A 16,574-nucleotide genomic window follows, 5' to 3' on the forward strand; every position below is an offset into this window, starting at 1 on the left:
CAAGGCAAGCACCTCGGGGAGCAGTTCCAAACGAGCCAAAGTGTCCCTGAAATCTTCGACGCGATAAGGCCTCGCACGAACGTCCGCATGTAGAAAAATGGTGTTTAAAACACACCGACCTGTTGGCAGCATTGGCAAACTCACGGGGTAATCTTCCGATTCCTGTCCAAAAAACCTGTTTCCGCGGCCAGACACGGCCGCATTCACCGCTCCTGAGGAGCCAATCATCCCGCGTCCGCACACTAGCGCGGCCGGAAGCAGAATCTACCACTGAGCTATAGCGGCACAGCTTTTCCTGCCATTGCTTGTAACACCAATATTATGCACGCTCTGATAAACGAATAAAAAGAAGCCGCCAGTGAGGGTCGAACTCACGACCGCTGGTTTACAAGACCAGCGCTCTACCACTGAGCTATAGCGGCCGCGTTCCCCTGTCCTTGCTTGTAGCACCAATATTATGCACGCTCTCATAAACGATAAAAAGAAGCCGCCAGTGAGGGTCGAACTCACGACCGCTGGTTTACAAGACCAGCGCTCTACCACTGAGCTATAGCGGCCGCGTTCCCCTGTCCTTGCTTGTAGCACCAACATTATGCACGCTCTCATAAACGATAAAAAGAAGCCGCCAGTGAGGGTCGAACTCACGACCGCTGGTTTACAAGACCGGCGCTCTACCACTGAGCTATAGCGGCCGCGTTCCCCTGTCCTTGCTTGTAGCACCAATATTATGCACGCTCTCATAAAGAGATAAAAAGAAGCCGCCAGTGAGGGTCGAACTCACGACCGCTGGTTTACAAGACCAGCGCTCTACCACTGAGCTATAGCGGCCGCGTTCCCCTGTCCTTGCTTGTAGCACCAATATTATGCACGCTCTCATAAACGATAAAAAGAAGCCGCCAGTGAGGGTCGAACTCACGACCGCTGGTTTACAAGACCAGCGCTCTACCACTGAGCTATAGCGGCCGCGTTCCCCTGTCCTTGCTTGTAGCACCAATATTATGCACGCTCTCATAAACGATAAAAAGAAGCCGCCAGTGAGGGTCGAACTCACGACCGCTGGTTTACAAGACCGGCGCTCTACCACTGAGCTATAGCGGCCGCGTTCCCCTGTCCTTGCTTGTAGCACCAATATTATGCACGCTCTCATAAAGAGATAAAAAGAAGCCGCCAGTGAGGGTCGAACTCACGACCGCTGGTTTACAAGACCAGCGCTCTACCACTGAGCTATAGCGGCCGCGTTCCCCTGTCCTTGCTTGTAGCACCAATATTATGCACGCTCTCATAAACGATAAAAAGAAGCCGCCAGTGAGTGTCGAACTCACGACCGCTGGTTTACAAGACCAGCGCTCTACCACTGAGCTATAGCGGCCGCGTTCCCCTGTCCTTGCTTGTAGCACCAATATTATGCACGCTCTCATAAACGATAAAAAGAAGCCGCCAGTGAGGGTCGAACTCACGACCGCTGGTTTACAAGACCAGCGCTCTACCACTGAGCTATAGCGGCCGCGTTCAACTGTCCTTGCTTGTAGCACCAATATTATGCACGCTCTCATAAACGAAAAAAAAGAATCCGCCAGTGAGGGTCGAACTCACGACCGCTGGTTTACAAGACCAGTGTTCTACCACTGAGCTACAGCGGCCGCGTTCCCCTGTCCTTGCTTGTAGCACCAATATTATGCACGCTCTCATAAACGATAAAAAGAAGCCGCCAGTGAGGGTCGAACTCACGACCGCTGGTTTACAAGACCGGCGCTCTACCACTGAGCTATAGCGTTTTTTTTTTTTTTTCTTTATTGCCTGGTTTTGACAACACGCAAAACAACATTACAGATGATCACAATAAAACACTGAACTCAGGAAAAATGAGGCTGCCAGCCAATAAAGGGCTGACATTGTCAGTTAAAATAGCCTCAGCTTTGTCAGCTGCTCTATTTCTGGCAGCCAAACCGGCAATACCTCGTCAGACTTAATAATTTCGACAAAGCGACCAATACTCTCTTTAAAATACTGTCGGGCAAAACGTGCATCGATATCATTATACAGTTTTGCAGTGCGAGAGCGCCATATGCTATGGAGGCCCAGTACCATTACTAAATCATAAGGCACTCCAGCCTCATTGTCCACTGCAAGAAATCGTATACCGTGAGGGTTTAAGGGAAAGTCTTTTCGTAGTGTCCTTTGCAGCACATCCCATAAGTACACTCCCTCACAACAATGCAAAAACACGTGGTCTATTGTCTCTGGTAATTTACACCTAAAACAGTCTGTCCCCCATGGTACAAATAGCCCCCTCTGTTCCATATATGTTCGTACTAATAATGTACCTGTATGCAGCCTAAAGAAAAAGGACTTGACCCCTGGCTGAATTTGCATCCTTTTCACCCTCTTAAGAACGTCCTGGCCTGGGCCTCCAGAGTACATAGCCCTGTACATTGGCACGGGGAACACGGTATCCACAATATCATGATACAGATTTTTCCTTTTTACAGCACTCAAGTATTCTTTTGAAAAACGTGCATTCAAAAAATTAACACTTCCAATGACTTCTTTGAAAAAACCAAAAATCCCTCCATGCATATACCCGGTGGTTACAACAAAGTCAGGGAGAAGCCTGCCCAGCCTCACCTGACACACTGTCCTCAGAAAGGGGTCGCTTACATCCCTTAAAAATAGAAATCTATTTACAAGCTGTCGCACAAATAGGTGCGCCAGTCCCAGTCCCCCATCTTTGATTCGCCTGAACAGGTTGGTGCGGCTGCACCTCTCCCAATTCGAGGCCCACACGAAAACAGCAAGGACCCGATGCAGCTTTTGCACATTTGTACGCGAACAGTGGAGCACTTGCATCACGTACCACAGTTTACTAACAAAAAACAGATTGCACACTGTTGCCCTAGCAAAGGTTGATAAATAAGCCCCCCTCCACTTGTCTGCCTTTGCTCGAGTCTCCTGTGTTTGTTCATGCCAATACGGCTCACTGTCTTTATAACACTGTAGTGGGGCTCCAAGGTACTTTACGGGGGTTGTTAACCAGCTTGCGTTGGCAAAAGTGTCAGGGGTTGATTGCCATTCTCCATGCCAGAACCCCAGGCACTTACCCCAATTTACAAGGCTTCCGGTGATTGTACTAAACTGTTTTGTTATCTCAACTACTTTAATAATACTTTCCTTGTTTTCACAGAATACCGCAATGTCGTCTGCATAAGCCAATACTTTTACTTCGGCCTCATGTACTCGGAACCCTCGAATTTCTACATCTTTGAGTATGCGCAAACACAATGTTTCAATATAAATGCAAAACAAAAGTGGGCTGAGGGGGCAGCCCTGGCGCACAGAGCGTTGCACGTTAATGGGCGCTCCCAATGCCTTGTTCACAACTAACCGCGTGGTGCAATTCCGGTACGCCAATGCTACCCCCTCTTTGATAACAGAACCGACGTTTATATAGTCTAAAATAGAAAACAATACTTCGTGCGATACACAGTCAAAGGCCTTTTCAAGGTCTAGCTGAAGCACAGCGACTCCTAGGTGCATGGCATCGGAACACTCCAGCACACACCTTGCCTTGTGTATATTGGTGCAAATGGACCTTCCCCGTATGCCGCAAGTCTGATGAGGGCCAACAATTTTATGAATCACTCCCTGGAGCCTACTTGCTAGTATCTTCATAAATATTTTGTAGTCCACATTCGTAAGTGAAATGGGCCTATATGACGTAACCTGCTTAAGTTTTCCGACATCATCTGTTTTGGGGATTAACACCGTGTGAGCAATTCCGTAAGAACGTGGCAGTGTTTTCAAATTAAATGATTCATTGAAAACAGCCGCTAATACCGGCGATATTTCATTCTTAAATTCCTTATAGAACGCCGCACTCAAACCGTCCGGGCCTGGAGATTTCCCCGGGTTTAAATTATCAATGGCGTCTTCAACTTCTTTCGATGTTATTGGTTGTTGTAGCCACTCCTTTGTTTCATCGTCAAGCTTCGGCATGTTGCTGAGGAATTCTCTCCTGAAGCTTTCGATATCGGCAGAGCGGTAAGCAAAAAGCGACTGGTAGTGCTCAAAAAAGGCACGCTCGATGTGCTTGTTATCCCCGGAAGTTTCGCCGTTCCAGTCAATCTCGGTTATGTGATTCCGTCGAGCATGCGCTTTCTCGAGCCCCAAGGCTCTCTTTGTAGGTCTTTCACCCGCTATCGCCTGGACCGCTCTTGCTCGTACAAGCGCTCCGTGATAGCGCTCTTCGTCGATTATTTCTAGCTTTTGTTTTGTTTGCCTGATGTCGTCTTTGTACACGCCCGGCTGTTTGCCCTCCTGCTCTGTCAGAGTTTTTAGCAATTCTCGGAGCGACGTTTCCTTTTCTTTTTGTTCGAACCTTATGCAGCTGGCCCGTTCAATTGCTTTAATTTTAGACGCTTCTTTTGTTAGTTCCCACATTTCCAAGATCATATTTTGGCTGCCCTGTTCGATTTTTCTGATTTGGTCCTTTACTGTGTTGCTGAAATTTTCGTCTTTTAAAACAGTTTCATTCAACTTCCACAATTCCCATGTAAAATTGTTCCGCCGTTTTTTGTGCCCTATTCTGCACGCGACAAGACAATGATCGGAGAAAGACAATGGCAAAACACTATAGTTGCTGCACATTGGAACCATTTCCACCGATATGTAAATCCGGTCCAGTCGGGCGTGGCTAGCGCCTTGAAAGTGCGTGTATTGCACGCTTCTTGCGCCCTCCAAACATTCGGCAACATCCTCAAGACCGAATTCCACAATGTGCTCAGACAACAAATCAGTGCTGACGTCCTTGAACGGCCTTTTGCTTGTCTTGTCACGTGCGGTTAACACGCAATTAAAATCCCCTAATAGTATTACTGAGCCATGACGGCGGGTGATAATCGTGCCTTGAGCACGGAGACTGACGCAAGCGAAGTGCATATTTTGCCAATATTCTCAAAATTATTTCTTCTAAAATAAGATATTTCTTTTGTGCAAAGGTCAGTCAAGGTCGGAAATTTCAAGGCGACCCACTTGTTTTAGCCTTACTTTTTAGGTAAAAGACAGCAATCTGTTTGGCGCACTTATTAATAGTCTGTCGTATTTGGGCTGATATTTGAAAACAGACTGGTGGCCTCGGGCTAATTTTATTAAATTCTGTCGGAATTGGTCCTGACTGACCCTCATATTTTAAAAATTGGTCGGGCTAAGACCGGGCCCTGCACTCTTAACCTGGTTCCATGTAAGGTTCAGATAAAAAGTTTGATCCCCATATTTTATGTGGATCCGAACGAAAAATAACTGGAACGAGACGTATAGGCGGATCTTATCTGGAAGCCTCAACTTGCTCTCTTCATGTTTTTTTTTATCTGGAACCGAAGAAATGGGGTCATGCGCTGTCGGCGGTTCCAGTTACTGTCCCACTTATGTTCCAGTAAACATTTGTGGAGAGTGAGTTTGTATATTTTTTGCTCGTGTCTTGTTCCACATAACTGGTGCACGGCAGCGAAGTATACACTGTTTCGTGCACCAACTGGAACGATGATCCGGATATATATTAGGTGCTTCATGGCCGAAGATGCACTTGCGCGTAAAATAAATAAACTTCGCCGATATGTATGAAAATTCTTCAAGCAGTGCACTTTTGTAAGGTAGCTAAGACGTATAATTAGTGATGTCCTTCGACAGAAAACGAAATCCCCCTTCTTTGCCAGCGCTTACAAAGCATTAATAATGGCGAGAGACGGAAAGAGTAGGGAAAAAAAGAAATTGCAGGAACCCATTTGGAGCTGTTGTGCAACCGCTTTCGTGAACACCGTATTTTGCTCATTTGAAGCGTGCAGTACAAAATCACCACTGACTCTAATTTCAGAAAGATTAAACGTGTTCTGTTTCCCATTCTGAAGTTCGGGCGAAGCCATAACTTTTATAGTGATGAAGAATTCGTGGTGCTTTGATGAGCACCTTCATTGCGAAATACTTGTTGAGGCTATTACGTGTCGTGCATTTAGTTTACAAAGTGTCAGAGAAACGGCGGCTTTTGTTCAACGCTCACTCATCCTCTCGGTGGAGTGAAGTACCCGTCCAATATTAGGTGCTTCATAGGAAAGTATAAATGGCTACAGCCTCTCGCGAAAAAGGCAGTTATTCCACGTTACTTACCGTATTTACCCGATCCAAATGCGCCCCCGATTCTAACGCGCACCCGATTTTCCTGGCAAAAAAACCGAAAAAACTTGTACCTCGGATTGTAACGCGCACGGGACTTTGTGACCCAGACAAACGAATACCAGAGAAACTGGCGATTTATTTCCCGAAGTAATCTCTCTCACCTCGCTCCTCGTCGCTCTCCGCTGACCACATCTCGGTTCGGTGCCTTCAAGCGCGTTCGCGATGCCACACTTCTGAACGAACGTTCAACCATGGTCGATGGGATCGTGGCCCACGCCTCACACGCCCATCCCGAGAACTTCTCCAGAGGTGCACGCTTCAGCCGACCACTCGTTTTGAACGCGTGGGAGCTGGTGCTGCCATTGTTGTTTTCAAGCGCGCAAGTGAAACGATTTGACGATTTGTGTGAACGCCGATAGAAAAGCCTAGGCGCCTAGGCTTGCTGCCTCCGAAAAATCATTGCTAAAAGATTTGGCGCCATCTTGTGATGGCGATGGCGATGGGTGGGACAAAATTTCCGCTGTTTAGGCAATTTCGGTTTTGTATCCGATTCTAAAGTGCATGCAATTTTTCGACCTATTTTTTCGGAAAAAAAGTGCGCGTTAGAATCGGGTAAATATGGTATGCGCTGATGCGGATCATACATAATGCTTACCGACTGCGTAACATTTTACACTGCACACATCATGTTACACAGGCAGTTATTACTTAGAAGTTCGTTTGTGATTTTCGTCTTTTGCCGGGTATTAACTCCCACAAGCAAAACCAAAAGCCTCTTTTCACGAAATATTTGAGTTGGTGTCATTAAGAAGGAGAACGACACAAAACTTGGATAACCGAATCTACCACGCGGTATCTGCTGTGCATTCTATGTATTGATACTTAAATAGCATTATTGTTTAAAATTATGCATTGCAGTATCGGGAAAATCCGCAGTGTTACCTTTCTTTATGTTTTCGTTGTCATAGTTTTTCAAGTTGACCGAAAGACCTGCCTTCTTGCTTGTCCCCCGGTTGCTGTTTTCCAGCACTATTGGTGTTCAGGAGGAAAAACCGCTTGGAATCGGCCAGATGTACTATTACTTGCTAATTAGCTATGTCACACTGGCTTTACTATACGGAGTAGTTTTCGATAACGTGGGTATCAAAGAGCGTCGCAGTACATTTTATTGATTTTGGAAAGGCTTGTTGTCAACAGAACGCAGTCAATCAAGCAGCGTCGTTTTGTGTTCACTGCAAACAATGCAGAAAAGCTGACATAAAAGTTAATGCACACATATCGCGCGCGCTGACGGCCCGCGTCGAGAACAACTTGAGCCCAAATAACGTGCTAAATTAGCTGATATCTGAGCTCTTTGTTCGAGCCTCAGAGCCACGTAGACGCCCGCTTAGAGGCATCCATAAAAAAATGCCTTATGGGCGTCTATTGAAAAATGTATGGTGAGCTATGGCCGCCAATGGGTATTTGTGGTCACCCATAAAAAGGCATAAAATAGGCGATAGCCAGCTATTGAAGTTTTTATAGCTCCTGCACTAAAGACTGTAAACCATACAATTCTCTTTAGACGATTATAGAACATTCTAATGTGTTTAGTCTATAGAGTCACAGCTATTCAGGTTACTGTAGCCAGCTAAAGAAACATGTATGGCTTTAGTTCTATAGACCAGCCACGGAAAAGCTCTTTTCGCTGGCTATAGACCATTGTTTAGATTGAAGTCTACAGACTTGAAACCATTCAGCTGTCTTTTGCCAGCTATTGGAAAAAATATGTCCTCAAGCAAAGAGAGGCAGCCACAAAAGCTCTTTTGGTTGGCTATGGGCTGTTGTTTAGCTTTAACTCTACAGACTCAAAACCATTCAGCTGTCTTTTACCAGCTATTGAAAAGAGTTCGTCCTAAAGCTGAGAGAAAGCCATAAAAGCTCATTCGGCTGGCTATAGGCCGTTGTTTCGCTCTAAGTCTACAGACTTCAAACCATTCAGTTGTCTTTTGCCAGCTATAGAAAAGAGTTCGTCCTAAAGCTATAGAGAGAAAGGTTTGGCTGGCAATGGGCCGTTGTTTAGCTCTAAGTCTACAAACTTGGTGGAACCATACGGCTGTCTTCTGCCAGCTATTGGAGAGAATTTGCTTTAAAGTTAAAAAGAGGCAGCCATAATAGCTTCTGCGGCTGGGTACAGTACAATATATAACCGTAAACCTTTAGATGTGCGATTATTAAACAACATTTTCCCGGCATTAAGAAAGCGTTTGGCGCAGAACTTACCAGCCTGCATCCATAAAGGCTTCTTTAGCTAACCACACAGAAACATAAGGCTCCAAGTCTCCAGCCACTAATCGAAAAGTGTTAGCCTATAAAGGTATAATTCGAGGAATCATTAAATCCTATTCTGCTGGTTTCAATATAACTTATGACGCGAAATTCATATATTTATGATTTACCAAGCTACATCTACAACACAGTATGGATAACGATGATGAGGTTGATCGGCTGGTTATATGAACGTATTCCCATTGGACCACAGATATCCGTAGGACGTCCGTTTTACAGCCGAACGTCCAAGTCCCGCGCTCGACGTCTGGTGGACGTACTTCGGATGTATTTTTCTGGGAAACGTGAACGTCCGTTCAATTTGGTCCGACGGACGTCCGAGCTACGTTTGTGCATGGACGTTTACTATGGTCCCATCAATAACGTCCACTGGACGCCCATCGTATGTCTGTATGGTTGAAGCAATATTCCTCGATCATGTTTGTAACTTATCGTAATTAGCATCGCGTTAATTATGTTATCTATATTCTAGCTGCCTGCAGGGGGGGGGGGGGGGCAAACAATTCGTAAGCTGAGAAGCAATTGCAATAGCTGTAACCCTCGCGCCTTTCCGGCTCGCGAACAAGTAACTCGCTGCGGGCTGAACGAATTCAAAAAAAGAACGACAGCAGATCTCGTAAGTTTTATAAAAACGGTTGGGTTGATATACAATGTTGTATTGTTTAATTTGCTGCTAATGAGGCTAAAAAGTATTTTTTGTGCGACTAGTTTTTTTTCCTTCTTTGCGATGCAAAGCCAACACTGGTCAAGACACGTCAAGCCGTACAGCCATAGCCATTCGCTTTTGTGCGACTATCCATCGTGTGCGAGTTGTGAAGCGCCAACGCACTTCGGTTATCTTAGAGAAAGAAACCCTGCTGCTTTCTTCTAGACATCTTTTTGCTTCCTCAACGAAAGGTAAGACATTTTTATAAGTGCCGGTGAGTGGGGAGAGGGAGAGGAAATCGTGTTTAGCTTTCCGTGTACTGCAAACGCCGTACCAGCCGTACGTTGTGCCGAAGTTAGGCATGAGTGGATTAGAGCGTTTTGAATGACAGTGTAAAAACGCGCTCAGGGAATCACCTTTTCTTCGCAAACATAGGCTCTTAAAGCTATCAGCAGTACGTGCACGTACTCTCGTTGAAAGAAAGTCGTTGAGCATGCCCGCGTTCGCATTCAGCCCGGCGCTACCTACGGCGGGGTGTGCGCAGTGGCTACTTTTACGTTCACTCAGGTTTACGGAAAGGGTTGTTACAATTTTTGCTGTGTGAGCTCGTTGCGGAGATGCGTTATGCATTGGCCTTGAGGTAAAATGTAGGCACGTGTCACGAAACGTGTGGGAAGCCGTACGGTGAGTTTTAGGTATGGGGGTGATTTCACGACCCCAGAGGGGACGCGGCCGTATAGTGTTTACGCCGAGGTGCCCTTTAGTGTGGCTCATGCCGGCAAACGCGGTGAAGTAAACGCATTTTGCCGACGCGAGCAGGGAGCGTGTACTAATATATATGCCGTGCTAGCTTATGCACTTGTAGACGCACGTATCAATACCCGCCGCGGTGTCTCAGTGGCTAAGACGTAGCGCTGCCGCGCCCAAGGACAAGGGGGTTCAATTTTCGGCCGCGGCGGCCGCTTTTCTGATGGAGGCGAAAAGAGAAAACGCCCGTATGTACGACATTTTGCCGCACGTTAAAGATAACCAGGTGGTCAAAATTCATCCGGCGCCTTCCACTACGGCGCGCACACCTCATATTGATAGACGCCGTCACAGCGCGTAGGTGAAAAGCATGCATCGTATCGAAACGCACCTCACTGACTCTGCGAAGCTTGGAGTTGGGCTACTTGGTGATTAAAAATATTGACATGAGGGGTGGGAGGAGGGGGGAGGCATTTAGCCTGGCCAATCAGGCTTTCGGTGCGCAAAGTTACGTCCCTCCGCAGCTGCCAGTCACCGTGTGAATGTATTGTGTGTAAGGGTCATTCACACTTGCGACAGGAGCAACAAAAGTGGTGCTGATTTCTTTTCTTGTTGGTGTGACGAAAATTGCTCGAATCTGCATTAGCTGTAGATTCGCGCCAACCAAAATAGTTCAAAAGCAGGCAAAAATTCTTTTTGTGTGTCTAATTATGTAGCCATATATAGGACTAAATAAACCATGAAGTTTGAATTTACATGTATTTGACTTCTTCTGTCGGGTGACTCCAAAAAGAAACCTGTAATTGTTGCTTTTGGTTTTGCAGGTGCTGACCGAAGAGTTGGGGAAAGTTTGATTCAAGATGTTCCTGGCATGAAGCGTGATGGGCACATGAAAGGTTGTACTTGCATTGGAGGTTATAAAGCGTTAAATAAAAAATTTCAAGCTTTGCGACAATGTCTCATCTGTTTTGCATGCCATATTTTGCAACATGTAATCTATTTCATTCAGTATATTAGTTTTCAGCAGCCTGCTTAACTGTTCAATACTTCACTTTTTCAAGCTAACTTGTTGTTCTTTAGCGCGCATTGCTGGAAGTTGTCTTTAGCAGTTTAATGGAAATATCCCAAACATACTCGGTATAGATTCATAAAGCTTAATAGTGTAGGTTTCAGTTTTCTAGTAAAGTTGAGAACCTGTACTTGCTGTAAAGTTCAGTGCTTTATTGATAACATGCCTTGAAGTACTACTCCAGCTTTAAGAATACTCAATTCAAAAGCCCTTTCTGTAGCTTGTTATGGCAAAACCCTTATTATAAATGCTTGTACCACACAATGTGTGGACTCAACTCCACACCCTATTCATATTTTTCTTGGCAAGAGTGGGAGCAGTGATGCTTGCAGTAGCATAATACCGTGGAAAGTTGCGAGCTTATTATCGTAACCGCTTTTCAATACGGAACCATGTGTACACTGCGGGCTGTCATGTTAAAACATCCTGTTCACCGAGGTGGTAACTGCCTACTACAACTTATTTATATGTGTTGACACAACAGCCCGCAGTGTATGCATAGTCCTTATTGAAAAGTCATGACGATAAGCTTGCAACGTTCAACTGTATTATGCTTCTGTAAAATCACTGTTTGCACTCTTGGCAAGAGAAATATGAATAGGTTGTGGAGTTGTCTGACCACAGAGTGCATGGGGCAAGCATTTATAATTAGGGCTGTGCCAAAACAAGCTACAGAAGAGGCTTTTGTATCAAGTATTCGCAAAGATGGAGTGGTGCTTCAAGGCATGTTATCAACAAAGCACTGAGGTTTACAGCGAGTACAGGTTCTCCCCGATTCGAAAAATTTAGGACTAGAAGCGGACGTCCGGTGGACATCCAATATCCGCATTTTGTTATCCCCTGGACGTCCCCTGTACATTTCGGTTTGGAAATGTCCAATTTTGAACATCCGCCGGATGTCGGAAAATCCGGCTGGGACGTCTGTCGGATGTTCGTAGGATGACCAATTCCTTTGCATCGGACCATCCCACGGACGTCTGTAAAACGTCCGCTGGCTTTCTGCGGATGTCTGACGGACGTCCAAATGTCCGACACCGGATGTCCAACGGATGTTCGATGGACGTCCGTGGTCCACTGGGTTTGTTCAATAAGGTTAGGTACTTATTATACCATCAATACTGGAAAAGTACAATAAGGGAAGCTACAGATTAACGCTCAACTTTGGATACTGCGCGCCGGCAACGCTTGCAAATGAACGTTGACTGAAAAACGTATAATTTCGGAGAATTCTTCCTCTGCGGCCCTTCGTTGCCGCGGTCAAGTGAAAAATTGCGCCCACCTCCCCGCGAGGGGAACCCTGTGTAGATGCGACGCATCGTGGGGTTCACTTGGTGTTTCTGTTGGATTGATTCTGAAATCGCTTGAAACGTGTCGGGAACGCATATGATTATTATATTTTATGATTATTATTATGTTTTATTGGCCAATCTTGGTCAATCTCTAAGTGGTAGGCTTGGGGCTTCGCTGTCGCAACGACCTTTACTCCATCATTGTTGCTGTAAGTAGGAGCTTCTTTTCTTTTATTGCAAGTGTTAATCATTGCCCCATCATGCGTTGTATCCGTAGCATCTTGACGTAATTTGAGTGAGTCAAGGATATAAGGCGCGTGCGTAGCATTTTATTCTGTTTCGGTTTTGTGGCGCAGTAGGAATAGCACCATGTACCTCGCGTTCCACCCACAGGGTCGTGGGATCGAAACCGGGTGCCGCTAACTATTATTTTTTTATAGTGTAGGGGGAGGGTGTGGACGGACAACGCCGTATGGAGGGACAAGGCGAGTGAATGAGATGCAGTCGCATCTAATTGCTGGCTTCTCTGAAAACGGCCATCACAGCGTCGAAGCAGATTGGAAATAACTTTCCCGGCCCACGGTACGCTCTCTCAGAAATATGGTAGCTGCGAACCACCGCATTCTTTCTCCCGCGGAGCCCACTTTCAGATTAGTCATTGAGAAAGGGGGAGAGCGACCCACGCCGGACCGAAGGAAGTGCAGTGAGGAAATTCTGGGAAGCGATAAAAAGGTAGAGGGGGCACCCCTGCTTCCTGTTTTATTTTATGTTGTCTGTTTGGCATACTGGTTTTGGCGATGGGTACCGAAGGACACAGCCGTGCAGCCCGCGCTGTGTTAATATTCTTGCGCGTAGCAATGCTAGTGACAGACAATTTTCCCTTAGTACTGAAAACAGATACAACTTTTTCTGATGAAGAAAACAAAACGGTAAGCGATTTTGTTATATCGCGGCGGAAGCCGCAGAAGAACCACGAAGCGACCACTCTCGTCCACGATCACCAACCAAAAACTGAGCTTTTATTCAGAGGTATGCATATATGTACAGAAGTCACCTGGTAGCAAGTAAAGACAACATAAACCGAATCGAAACCGAAACTGAAACACTACAATCCTGTATTTACCAAAAAAATAATTACCAGCGAACAAGTTAGAAAATTTTCCCCGCATTTCCCCGAGGGGAAGAATGTGAAAGTGCGAATGCACGAGGTGAATTTGCGCGGTTCGGTAATGTTCGCGAAAGAGAGATCACACACACACACACACACACAACTACAAAGAAAGAAAGATGCATTTATTCACAGACACCTATTTGTGTTGTCGTTGTACTTGATTGCTAGATTGGATCTCAGTTTTGAAATTTCGTGTCAGTACTCCTTTAAGCGGGTGCATTAGCCCTTCTCACGCCCGATTCCTGGCCAATCCCCCACGTGGGCATGTGCCATGCACAGACACCTATTTGTGTTGTCGTTGTACTTGATTGCTAGAGCGGATCTCAGCTTTGAAATTTCGTGTCAGTACTCCGTTAACCGGGTGCATTAGCCCTTCTCACGCCCGATTCCTGGCCAATCCCCCACGTGGGTATGTGCCATGTCAGCGGCCAGGCAGCGCGCGCCCATCTCCCCCGTTGCCAAGGAAGACGAGGAGCGCGCGCACCCGCAGCTATTGCTATGTGGACGGACGGCGGTCAACGGAATTCAGGGTCGCTTATAAAGTGCATTCGCACTGAAAAAAGATCAAGAGATGTGCACGTACCTCCACACTATTTGCTATCGGGATGGACCTGCTTATACCTGGATGTACTCAGTCAGCCAAATTTCGTCTCCTTGCTCATGTGCGCGCATGGCACGTGTTGCCTGGTGCTGGGAATTTACGACTCGACGCAATGTGCTCGTGTGGATAGTGTGACGACAAGCAAATGTGTCGCTTTTCGGTGTCGTAAATTTCGGTCTTTACGGTGACAGTGTTACAATTAATTCAACACCAACTTCGAGTCATGCGAAAATGAATACCTGCGATACTGTGACAGGAATTTCATCGTACGCAAAACTCCAGGGTGAGTGATCTTACGAACTGAAGAGACTCTATAGTGCGAGAAATGCAGGACTTTTTTTGTTGTTCACGAATACTTTTCTAAACTACCCTGCACCAAATGGGCGTTGCAACGTACACAGAAGTGAAGATTTGGCCGCAGTGATGTGACAAAAATAATTATTTTTTCGCGAACTGAGAAAACGTACAAGGAACTCATTGAGGGAACTTGGAAAAACGTTTTTTATCATTGCATTGTGTGCGACCGTCTTCATTGCTTTATTGAGAGTGCATTTTAGCCACCGTACTTGCAGCTGTGTGCGTTGAGTACTGAGTGTAATGAACGACTTCTGAGTGCTTTCTTTTCTGTGGACTACCCAGCACCTGTAGGTATTTGTGTCTCAGTGGGAGTTCGCGGGGAATGTGCCGCGTAGTGTGGCTGCCGAGCGAGTCACTTAAGCATGAGCCCGAGTGTTGGAATGCGTGGGCTGTGTTTTTCGATCGGCGTATGTGAACAACTGTTTACTGGCGGCGAAGTAGCGTAGATAGTAGCCCTTTATGTAATGAATGGAATGAATAAACCCCTTGATTTTGCTTTCCTTGAACGCCTGTGTTTAAGCCTTTTGTGAATGAAAACTGGCGAAGTGTTTGCAATCGCACCTCGCACTCCCCCTATATGGCTGAAGTGTTCACAGAGAATATATTACAGAATGCAGCTAGGCACACAACCTAAGTACCACAGGAGAAGTTCTAGAGATCTGCAAGGCTCTATGCCGGCATGGCAGCGTGCTAATAATTTCTCAGCGGCTGCTGCTGTCGCTGTGTGTCAAGTAGTGGTGATTCTCTTCTGGCTGCAGCCCATGCAAAAATATTGCATGGTCGGCTATTGAAAAACCTTCTTATGGTTGTCTTTAGCTATTTGGCCCAATTATCTTTAGACCTTTCTATGGCTGTCTTTAGCCATTCCTATCGACATTCCTATCGGTGTCTTTAGATTCTTCTATAGCCATAGCGATATCGAAAGAAGAGCTAAAGACAGCCATAGAACGCGCTATAGAAGAAGCTAAAGACACCCATAGGGATTTTGATACGAATAGCTAAAGACAACCATAGAACCAGCTATTGCAGTAGCTAAAGACACCCATAGGAATGTCGATACGAATAGCTAAAGACAACCACAGAACCGGCTATAGACGACGCTAAAGACACCCATAGGATTGTCGATACGAAAAGCTAAAAACAACCATATAACCGGCTATAGAAGAAGGTAAAGACACCCATAGGAATGTCGATAAGAATAGCTAAAGACAGCCGTAGAACTGGTTATAGAAGAAGCTAAAGGCACTCATAGGAATGGCGATATGAATCGCTAAAGACAGCCATAGAAAAGTCTAAAGATGATTGGGCGAAATAGCTAAAGACGACCATAAAAAGGGTTTTCTATCGCCGACAATACAATATTTTTGTATGGGTTTATTCCCATTTTCCGAAGCAAATGAAAGCGATCAAGGGTGCCCAGTTTGCGATCTCTTCCGCGGACTGGCCAGAACAAGCAACATACGCGGGAGCCTTCCACCGCTGGACCAAGGCGGAAGAAGGCAAGATCGACGCCGCCATCAGAAAGGCCTACAAGAGTGCCCTGGGCCTACTACCCAGTACGAGAACGTCGGCCTTGCTGTCTCTGGGAGTACATAACACGCTCTCGGAGATCAGCGAGGCCCAACGAATATCGCAGCTGACCCGGCTGAACGGCACGACAACGGGCAGGAGAGTCCTCGACCGCGCGGGGCTCAAGCCACCGGGAGATCGAGCAAGCAGCGACGGGGTGCTAGAAGAGCAAGTCCCCCTGAGCGACGAGGCAGCGAGGGGCATCATTGTGTTCCCGCTGCCCAAGAACATGGACCCGGAGAGGGACCTGGACCGACGCAGGGCGAGGGCGGCAGCTCTGGCCAGGCAATACCAACACGACGGGGGCGCTGCGTACGTGGACGTAGCCAAGTACCCTGGAAGGAGAGACGCCTACGCGGTCGCAGTCGTCCAGGCATCTACGGGGGATCTACTCAACGCAGGCACCGTGCGGGCCAGTACGCCCGGCCAGGCAGAGGAGGCGGCAATAGGCCTGGCAATGGGGGTACCGGGCACCCGCACGGTGCTAAGTGACTCAAAGACGGCGGTAAAGAATTTCGCCAGGAGCACGGTCTGGCGGGATGCCGAGCGGCTTGTGGGGCTCGCCAGGGCCTCGCGGGCTGCAGGGAGCACCCCCGCTAGCCCGACTACCGTTATCAAGTGGTTCCCCGCAC

At 46.7% G+C, this 16,574-nt stretch overlaps 9 non-coding genes across 9 annotated transcripts; all 9 read right to left on the reverse strand.

Annotated features, from left to right (window-relative positions):
• Window positions 1-350: 350 nt before the first annotated feature.
• On the reverse strand, window positions 351-422 carry Trnat-ugu (transfer RNA threonine (anticodon UGU)). The gene has a single exon. It is a non-coding gene; the product is annotated as a tRNA-Thr (tRNA).
• Window positions 423-485: 63 nt separating this feature from the next.
• On the reverse strand, window positions 486-557 carry Trnat-ugu (transfer RNA threonine (anticodon UGU)). The gene has a single exon. It is a non-coding gene; the product is annotated as a tRNA-Thr (tRNA).
• Window positions 558-620: 63 nt separating this feature from the next.
• Trnat-ugu (transfer RNA threonine (anticodon UGU)) lies at window positions 621-692 on the reverse strand. Its single transcript has one exon. It is a non-coding gene; the product is annotated as a tRNA-Thr (tRNA).
• A 64-nt stretch (window positions 693-756) lies between these two features.
• On the reverse strand, window positions 757-828 carry Trnat-ugu (transfer RNA threonine (anticodon UGU)). The gene has a single exon. It is a non-coding gene; the product is annotated as a tRNA-Thr (tRNA).
• Window positions 829-891: 63 nt separating this feature from the next.
• On the reverse strand, window positions 892-963 carry Trnat-ugu (transfer RNA threonine (anticodon UGU)). Its single transcript has one exon. It is a non-coding gene; the product is annotated as a tRNA-Thr (tRNA).
• Window positions 964-1,026: 63 nt separating this feature from the next.
• On the reverse strand, window positions 1,027-1,098 carry Trnat-ugu (transfer RNA threonine (anticodon UGU)). Its single transcript has one exon. It is a non-coding gene; the product is annotated as a tRNA-Thr (tRNA).
• A 64-nt stretch (window positions 1,099-1,162) lies between these two features.
• Window positions 1,163-1,234, reverse strand: Trnat-ugu (transfer RNA threonine (anticodon UGU)). Its single transcript has one exon. It is a non-coding gene; the product is annotated as a tRNA-Thr (tRNA).
• Window positions 1,235-1,297: 63 nt separating this feature from the next.
• On the reverse strand, window positions 1,298-1,369 carry Trnat-ugu (transfer RNA threonine (anticodon UGU)). The gene has a single exon. It is a non-coding gene; the product is annotated as a tRNA-Thr (tRNA).
• A 63-nt stretch (window positions 1,370-1,432) lies between these two features.
• Trnat-ugu (transfer RNA threonine (anticodon UGU)) lies at window positions 1,433-1,504 on the reverse strand. Its single transcript has one exon. It is a non-coding gene; the product is annotated as a tRNA-Thr (tRNA).
• Between the last annotated feature and the right edge of the window lie 15,070 nt (window positions 1,505-16,574).

The sequence above is a fragment of the Haemaphysalis longicornis genome, unplaced genomic scaffold (assembly GCF_048455015.1).
Source record: "Haemaphysalis longicornis isolate Haplotype H1 unplaced genomic scaffold, Haemaphysalis longicornis Haplotype H1 scaffold_7, whole genome shotgun sequence".
In the NCBI taxonomy this organism is placed as follows: domain Eukaryota; kingdom Metazoa; phylum Arthropoda; class Arachnida; order Ixodida; family Ixodidae; genus Haemaphysalis; species Haemaphysalis longicornis.